The sequence below is a fragment of the Myotis lucifugus genome, unplaced genomic scaffold (assembly GCF_000147115.1).
Source record: "Myotis lucifugus unplaced genomic scaffold, Myoluc2.0 scaffold_76, whole genome shotgun sequence".
Lineage (NCBI taxonomy): Eukaryota > Metazoa > Chordata > Mammalia > Chiroptera > Vespertilionidae > Myotis > Myotis lucifugus.
Window position 1 is genome coordinate 4,889,600 of NW_005871124.1, and position 8,829 is coordinate 4,898,428.

At 44.6% G+C, this 8,829-nt stretch overlaps 1 long non-coding RNA gene across 1 annotated transcript; it reads left to right on the forward strand.

Moving 5' to 3' along the window:
* The first annotated feature begins 491 nt into the window (after positions 1–491).
* LOC111826402 lies at positions 492–8,508 on the forward strand. Its single transcript, XR_002829741.1, has 2 exons — positions 492–890; positions 8,070–8,508. It is a non-coding gene; the product is annotated as an uncharacterized LOC111826402 (long non-coding RNA).
* The last annotated feature ends 321 nt before the right edge of the window (positions 8,509–8,829 follow it).

The window sequence follows — 8,829 nt, forward strand, 5'->3', positions numbered from 1 at the left end:
CTTTCCCAATGACTAAGACCAGACATTACCAAAAAGGATGCATTCCTGCCTTGGAGAGATTATGGGAACAGTAAGCCAGAAATACTAAGATGAAGATAATGTTTTAAAAATAGGACTTCCTTTCAAACAGCGTGGAGTTTGGCATATGTTAAATAGACAGATTTTGGAAGCAATAAAAGCAGATGCTATCTCTTGCTCTAATAAAGAATATCACCAACACAGATGTAATAAAGGAAAACAAGACATTTTTCATGTTCTACAAACCATAAAAAGTTACATGTTGTTGCCTAAGGATAGCAAAGGGGGCTATTTTGCAACAAAAGAGATGGTTGGCTGAAAATAAACACGCCCCCAAAGAACAACAAAACTCTTAGCATGATTGAATGCTTTTTAAATTAATTTTATTTTTGTTTCTCAACAGTCAAAAGGGAAGAGAAATGCTTTTCACCTCAGGAAAAATCCATGTCCTGCTCCTAAGTATGGCCATCTCTGGCAATCGTACGGGCCCCGGGGGAGGACTGGTTTACACGCTCTAGTGTCCTGTGCCAACATAAACCTCCTCTCAGCCATGGGGCCACTTTATCCCCACCAGCTTGTGGACAGGGCTAGGAAAGGCAGGAACAGACACGGCGCCTCGCTCTGCAGGGAGAGCTCCCGGAAGTGACGGGCTGGACTTTGGCTGACACAGACCAGCCATCCTAACCTGTGAGCTCTAAAACTGATGAGGGCAGCCCCAGGGCCCAGCACCCCTTCAGCCACGCCATTGGCTGATGGCTCCAGTGGAGGCCAAAGGGTCGCCTGAGTGGCAGCTACAAGCTCTGGTCACTTCCCAGCCCCATGCCCTTACTAACCCCTGCCATCTCCACTTGGCGGATGACAAACATCTGTAGGTGAGTGGTCAAATATATGTTTTCAATGCTGACTCAGTTCCTTTATTTGACTTGGGAATGACCTTATTCACAAAAGCAATTATGTCTGCCAATTAAAATTGTATCTCGGAGCAGTTCAAGGAAAGGAAAAAACAAAAGTCAACTAGGCAAACTCAGCTGTTTTCAAATTTTATTAATACTGGTTAAGAGCCCATTCATTTCGTTCTCAAGTGAACTCAAGAACTTGGGAAATTTTTAGTTGGGGTTGGGGTATGATAAAATTGGAAACATTATTGTTTAATTCTATTGGGGGACTATAATGGCCATTTAATCATTGCACTGGCTGACCCTGGGGCTTGACTAATGACTCACATGGATTGAGGTTTTACTCTGATTTCCGGAGCAGAAAAGTGGGTCTTTTCCTCCCACCATGGACAGAGAGAAGGGTAGAAGGGCAGTTTAGCTCTTTACATGGGTTGCTCAGGTCCAGGCCAATGACCTCTCCCCTAATTTCTCCCTGAAGTCCCCAGGCAAGAGTTTGTGTGTGTGTGTGTGTGTGTGTGTGTGTGTGTGTGTGTGTTTTACTCCATCCCTGCCTGTTTTCATCAGAAGCAAGAGTTGTTTCAAGTATTAAATACAACTGAAACTAATATTGACTAGCCCAAGTATGACAGCACCCCCTGCCACTTAACTTTTCAGATTGAAAGTCTGAAAATGATTTATCACATTTATACTGTTTATAGTGCATTTCTAGGCTATTTCGTGGCGGGGGAGGGGGGTTGCAGTTAGATTAGCAAACTGTTTCCTATTACAGTTTGCTTTAGATTCACAATGGATGGATGCTTGCACTTTGATATTTCTGGTATTTCAAGTATTATTTTGCCATCGTGCCTAAGCAGCTCCCTTTAAAAAAGTCATAACTTAATGGTTCTATTGTTGTAAACATTGTCAGTCATTTCCGGTTTCCTTGGCACTGCATTTCACTGATTGGAGGTGCAAACAGGAAGGTTAAGAAAGCTTAACAGATAAACTTAGATGGTAACATCATCTACAGAGGGTGGCTCCAGGGTCAGATGCTGGGAGAAGACCCTACAAGGACACTTTGCCATTGAAAAGGAGGCTAACAACGTCCTCAGGCCATTTGTTCTGGAATGGGTCCAGGAGGAAGGCTGTTACAATGGGCTGGAAAGTAATTCACCAGTGATAACAGGACCTGCTGAATACCCGGAAATCTCAGACCCCTCAGCCCAAGTGCCAAGTCGCAACACCAACTTTTAGCATCTGTGAAGTCTCTTTTGGTGGTAAACCCAGGATGCTGTACCTGGCACAAGCGAATGGGCAGGGGCAGATGAGTACTTTCAGATACAAAAACAAGAGCAACTTGAAGAAGGGTGGGTAAAAGTCTACAAGTGTGGTTCAAGCAATGAAGTAAGGTGTCCAAGCAAGTTCCCAGATCTACTTGGAAGGCCCAGGGCTCAGTACCTGACTTGAAAGAGGACAGGAAGGCCACTGAGAGAGGCAGAGCTGCAAGTTCATGTGGTTGAATCTTCTGTTCTCACACTTTAAAGCAAGCAGGAAGTTGATTCTTCTTCCTCCCCCATCCCAGCTAAAAAAGTATGATTAAAATGCTGAGTGTGTCTTCCTGAGTTATTCTGCTGTAGCCTGGGGGGCTCAGCACAACCAACTGCATGCAATCACAGTCCAGCCTCCTTCACCCAGAAAGAAGTTTCCTTTTGATGGCTGTGAGGCTAGTAGGAGGTCACCCAGCTGCATTTAGGGTCCAGATGGTCATTTAAATACTCAGGGGAACTGTAGCAAAGGCCATAAAATATACACAACTCATTGGAGTATGACTTTGAATCTTTAAGTAAACAATACTTTTTTTAAGGGAACTTGTAAATTTAGTATTAAGGAATGACTTCACATTTCAATGCCACATATTAAAAAACCCTTTTATGCACAATTCACAAGACAATGATATAAAGAAATCATATATCACTGCTTGGGGTACTCCATTAAACAGTGAGATGTGGTTGTCACAAGGTAGTTTTATTTACTTGCAGCAAATAAAGGAGAGACAGGAGATTCATATCCAAAGTCCTGCCTTGCTAAGGGAAGCTTAGCCATTAATTATATGCACTATTTGGTCAATTATCTATATATATAAAAGACTAAGCAACCATTACAATGGAACAACCAGAACGACCAGTCAACCAGTCGCTATTTTGCACACTGACCATCAGGGGGCAAACGCTCAATGCAGGAGCTGACCCTTGGTGGTCAGTGTGCTCCCACAGGGGGAGCACTGGTCAGCCAGAAGCCAGGTTCATGGCTGGCAAGTGCAGCTGCGGCGGAGGGAACCTCTCCCGCCTCCACAGCAGCACTACCAAGCAGTGGCAGCAGGCACAGCGGGCCAGGATAAGTGTGAGCGGCACAGTGCCCGGCCCCAGTTTAGGCTCCTCCCTGGCTGCTTGTCACTTGGCGCACTGCTACATCTCCCAGGGGTCCCGGATTGCGAGTGACTGTGTCATAGCTTATAAACTGCTACATCCCACACACAGCTAAACAAGGAAGGTGGCTTCTGCAGTATTTGAAAAAGATCTGTGGCTGCTTAATGCTAATTCATCAGAAGAATCTCCAAACTGTCCACATCCTGTTTATTCTACATGGGGATGAACATGCACTCCTATATATTGGGAACAGTCTCTTAGATTTAAAAATTAAAACCTGGCAAGACTACTCTAACACTGAAAAAACAGGATGATACAGCGATGACATGCATGGACTCTGGCTTGCACATTTTGTGGTCAGCCCTGATTCTGACACTTATAACTGTGTGACAAAGCCAATTACTTAACTTCTCTCTGCTTCAGTTTTTCCACCCATAAGATGGGGAAAATGGTACTACTGCCTCAGAAGGATCATGTTATGTACTACTTTTTATAATCAGGGCCAAAAACTGTAGCTGCCCATACAACAGCAAGATGCCTTTCACCTGTATGAAAAGTATGGTCACTGGTGCATGTAGCATCCCGGATTGCAAGAGGGATGTCTGACTGCTGGTTTCAGGCCTAAACTGGCAGTCGGACATCCCACGAGGGGTTCCAGATTGCGAGAGGGATGTCTGACTGCCGGACATTCCTCGAGGGGTCCTGGATTGTGAGAGTGTGCAGGCCGGGCTGAGGGACACCCCCTCCCACTGTGCACAGATTTCATGCACTGGGCCTCTAGTATGTTGACATCCTCTTTGCAGTTGGCTACTTTCATCCCATTGAGTTCCTTGTTAGCTCATCCTGTTTACTGCTGCATCTGCAAAATACTGGGCTATACTTTAACATTTAGCAAGAAATAACATTTAGAACTGCCCAGACCTAGATCCTTGTCCTATCTAACAAAATCTCTATAAATCTGGAAATTAATTGTGCTAAGATAATTTTGGAATTATCTATTTTTTATTATCATACAACATAGGTCTTTAAATACTTTTGACTTACGAATGACTGGAAAGGTTTATATTTGTTTGAGGTGATTCGGGCAGTAACAAACATTTTCATTCTCCCCAAATTCTGGGTAAGTGGAAATAGTTTTAACCAAGAAGTTTAGTAGCTTAATATTTAATTCTTCATTGTCAAACATCTAGTAGTTGAAAGACAGGGCAAGGCTAGCTACTTGGTCACTGTAGCTGGCTGATAAACTGAATGATTGGTTCTTAAATATGCATCCAAAGTTGAATATTTCATAGCTCCAACTGAAGAGGGCCCCACAGTATTAAGAAGAGTGGGATCTGGAGTGAATTTAATTTTTAATCCTATGTCTAAAACACTGGGGGCTTCAGAATTTTGAGAAACGTCACACTAAGAATTAATGGAAATAGGAACCAAGATGGTGGCATAGGTAAATGCCTGTACTCGCCACCTCCCAAAACCACATCAAAATTACAACTAAAATATAGAACCCAGCTCAAGTGACTGGGGAGGCTGAGCCACTGGGCCCTATAGAACACCTACTATACAAGGCCACTCTACCAACTTAAGGAGACATAGCAGCTCTACCCAATACATACAAACACAGGGAAGCAGCCAAAATGCAGAGACAAAGAAACATGTCACAAATGAAAGAAATGGAAGAAAGCAAACTATTGGATATAGAGTTCAAACAACAGTTATAAGGTTACTCAAGAGTCTTCTAGAAACCTCCAAGGAACTTAGTGAGACTTTCAAGGATCTTAGTGAGAATGCCAAACACATGGAAAAAGACCAGTCAGAAATTAAGCATGCACTGACTGAAATAAAAAATAATATACAGCTCTGACTGGTTTGGCTCAGTGGATAGAGTGTCGGCCTGTGGACTGAAGGGTCCCAGGTTCGATTCCGGTCAGGGGCATGTACCTTGGTTGTGGGCACGTCCCTAGGGGGAGGTGTGCAGGAGGCAGCTGATCAATGTTTCTCTCTCATCGATGTTTCTAACTCTCTATCTCTCTCCCTTCGTCTCTGTAAAAAATCAATAAAATATATATTTTTTAAAAAATAATAATAATATATAGGTATTCAACAGTAGAGGATTCTGAGAATCAAATCAATGATTTGAAATATGAGGAAGCAAAAAACAACCAGAAGAGCAAAAAAGAAATAATCCAAACTATGAAGATCATGTAAGGAGCCTCTGGGACAACTTCAAGTATATCAACATTTGTATTATGGGGGTGCCAGAAGAAGAGAGAGAGCAAGATGTTTCAAACCTATTTAAAGAAATAATGACAGAAAACTTCCCTTACCCAGTGAAAGAAATAGACTTACAAGTCCAGGAAGTGCAGAGAGTCTCAAACAAGAGGAACCCAAAGAGGACCACACCAAGACACATCATAATTAAAATGCCAAGGGCTAAAGACAAAGAGAGAATCTTAAAAGCAGCAAGAGAAAAGCAGTTAGTTACCTACAAGGGAGCACCCATACAACTGTCAGCTGATTTCTCAACAGAAACCATGCAGGCCAGAAGGGAGTGGCAAGAAATATTCAAAGTGATGAATACCAAGAACCTACAACCAAGATTACTCTACCCAGCAAAGCTATCATTCAGAATTGAAGGTCAGATAAAGAGCTTCACAGATAAGAAAAAGTTAAAGGAGTTCATCACCACCAAACCAGTATTACGTGAAGTGTTGAAAGGTTTTCTTTAAGAAGAGGAAGAAGAAGAAAAAGATCAAAATATGAACAACAAAATGGCAACAAATACATACCTATCAAAAATTGAATCTAAAAATCAAAATAAACTAATATGAAATCTAATGAACAGAATAAACTGGTGAATAAAATAGAATCAGAGGCATGGAAATGGAACAGACTGATGATTCTTAGAAGAGGGATGGGCAGGGGAAGAGATTAAACAAAGATCTTATATGTATACTAGAGGCCCGATGCACGAAATTTGTGCAAGAGTAGGCCTTCCTTCCCCCAGCTGCCGGCACCGGCTTCCCTCCAGCACCCGGGATCTGGGCTTCCCTCACAGCCCCAGCTTCGTCTGGAAGGTCGCCCAGAAGGACATCTGATCTAATTAGCATATTATACTTTTATTATTATAGACTAGAGGCCCGGTGCACAAAATTCGTGCACGGGGGTGGGGGAATCCCTCAGCCCAACCTGCACCCTCTCCAATCCATGAGTCATCAGGGGATTCCTACTGACGCCTTAGGCCCACTCCCCATGGTTCTCTGCTCTCTGTGAGGCCTGGCTGCTTCACCCCGCTGTCCTCTGTCTGTGGGGCCTGGGGGCTTCGCCACCGCCACCACGCAAACAGAGCTGCCATGCCCTGCTGTCCACTCTCTGTCTCTGTCTGCCGGGCCTGGGAGCTTTGCCGCCACCTTGGCAATGAAGCCCCCATGCCCTGCTGTCAGCTCTCTGTCTGCTGGGCCTGGGGGCTTTGCCACCACCGTGTGAAGGAAGCCGCCACACCCTGCTGTCTGCTGTCTGTCTGCTGGGCATGAGGTCTTCATTGCTGCTGCCGCACTAAGGAAGCAGCCACACCCTGCTGTCAGCTCTCTGTCAGCCTGGCCTGGGGGCTTCACTGGTGCCTCCACACCAAGGAAGCCGCCACGCCCTGCTGTCTGCTTTCTGTCTGCTGGGCATGGGGGCTTCACCGCCGTTGTGGCAATGAAGCCCCCATGCCCTGCTGTCTGCTCTCTGTCTCTTTCTGCCGGGCCTGGGGGCTTTGCCACCACTGCCGCGTGAATGGAGCCGCCACACCCTGCTGTCCGCTCTCTGTCTGCCGGGTATGGGGGCTTCGTCGCCACTGCTGTGCAAAGGAAGCCACCACGGGGGCACACCTCCAGCCCAGCAGCCTCACGTTGTGTCCGCTGGGCTGGAAGCATGCCCCCAGCCTAGCAGCCCCATGTTGTGTCTGCATCCCTCCCTTCCCCCACGGCCTGGGCGTGGGATGCTGGCATCGTCGCCCTGGCGCCAGCGTCCCACCCCTGGCCTCTTGGTGCCTGCATATGCAAATTAACCCACCATCTTTGTTTGGTTAATTTGCATGCTCACTCCCGATTGACTGGTGGGCATCATGAAGGTACAGTCAATTTGCATATTTCTCTTTTATTAGTGTAGATATGCATTACCTATGGACACAGACAATAGGGTGGTGAAGGCCTGGGGTGGGGTGGGAACTGGGTGGAGGGAGACAATGGGGGCTGGCGAGGGGAGAGGGACATCTGTAATATTCTTAACAATAAAGATTAAAAAAAGAATTAATGGATATGTTTATATTTTAACCACAACAAAAATATTGAAAATGGTAGGAAATTTGATGACAGTTTTTTTAGTCTACTTGGGGGCTACAGGTATAGCTTCAATCCCACCTCCTTCCCCCACTCTACCTAGCAGGTCTCAGAAAGCTCTATTTTCCTTAAAGGCACCCCACAGCAGCAGCTGCAGAAAGCACAGTCACTCTGACAGAGGTACCCCCATCTTTTTCCTGTCTTTATTCTCATCTAACCCCTCTTGGGTCACACTTATTCCTGGATTGTCTTTACAAAGCAGAAATGATAGATACTGGTTCGGTATGGATTTGTAGCATTGAATAATGCAGCTTAGATAAGGAAGATTAAAGGTTTAATATTTAAGAGGCCCTATATCATCAGGATTCAACAGGCTGTTTGTGAATTTTGGTGTTCTGAAGTTCAAACATCCTTTGTTCCTTTCCTTCCAGGTCAGGCATCATGAACGGGGCACTCAGCATGTTGCCCCAGAACTGGAGAAGCCATGCTGTGGAGGCAATCTATCACGCTGTCAGAGACTGGGACTTGATTTGGTACCAACTGCTGTGCAATTCTGGAGAGCAGGAATATCCTGAGCATATTAAATAATGACGGACATATTGGTTGAAACAAAGTTTCCAGTAAGGAAGTGCAATGTGGATAATCATGGCAATAAAATAGGAAGAGCTTTAGTTCCCAGCCCGAACCTGCCTCGGCTGGAGCCATTTCAACAAGGCGTCCTCACAACAAAGAAGAGATGCGATTGGTACCATTTCCCATCATCAGGTGTCTGGACAAAACATTAATGTGAATAAGGGCCAAGCGCGGTCCTGTGTATCTTGATTAAATTACGCACTATTAAATAAAAGGTCTAGATGATATTGTTTTAAACCTGACTCATCCAACCCTTCTTCAAACAGCTCCCCTTGCCACCACCCCTGAACTGATTTTTAAAAAGTAATTTCTCTCTGTAGGGTGGGAGAGAAATGAACTGGAACAATTTTTTGCTTTTAAATTGTTCCATTTGGTGTTTTGTAATCATACTATTAAATGACTGAGTCATGCTAATGACAGGATTTTTTGTTTTGTTTTAGTAGGAAGCTTCAGATTTTATGATGTAGTTTGATTCTGGGGAAAGCTAGTCTACAAAGGAATATGAAGACTATAAAATAAACTGCATGTTGGGTTCAAGATTCTTAGCAATTATCCAAC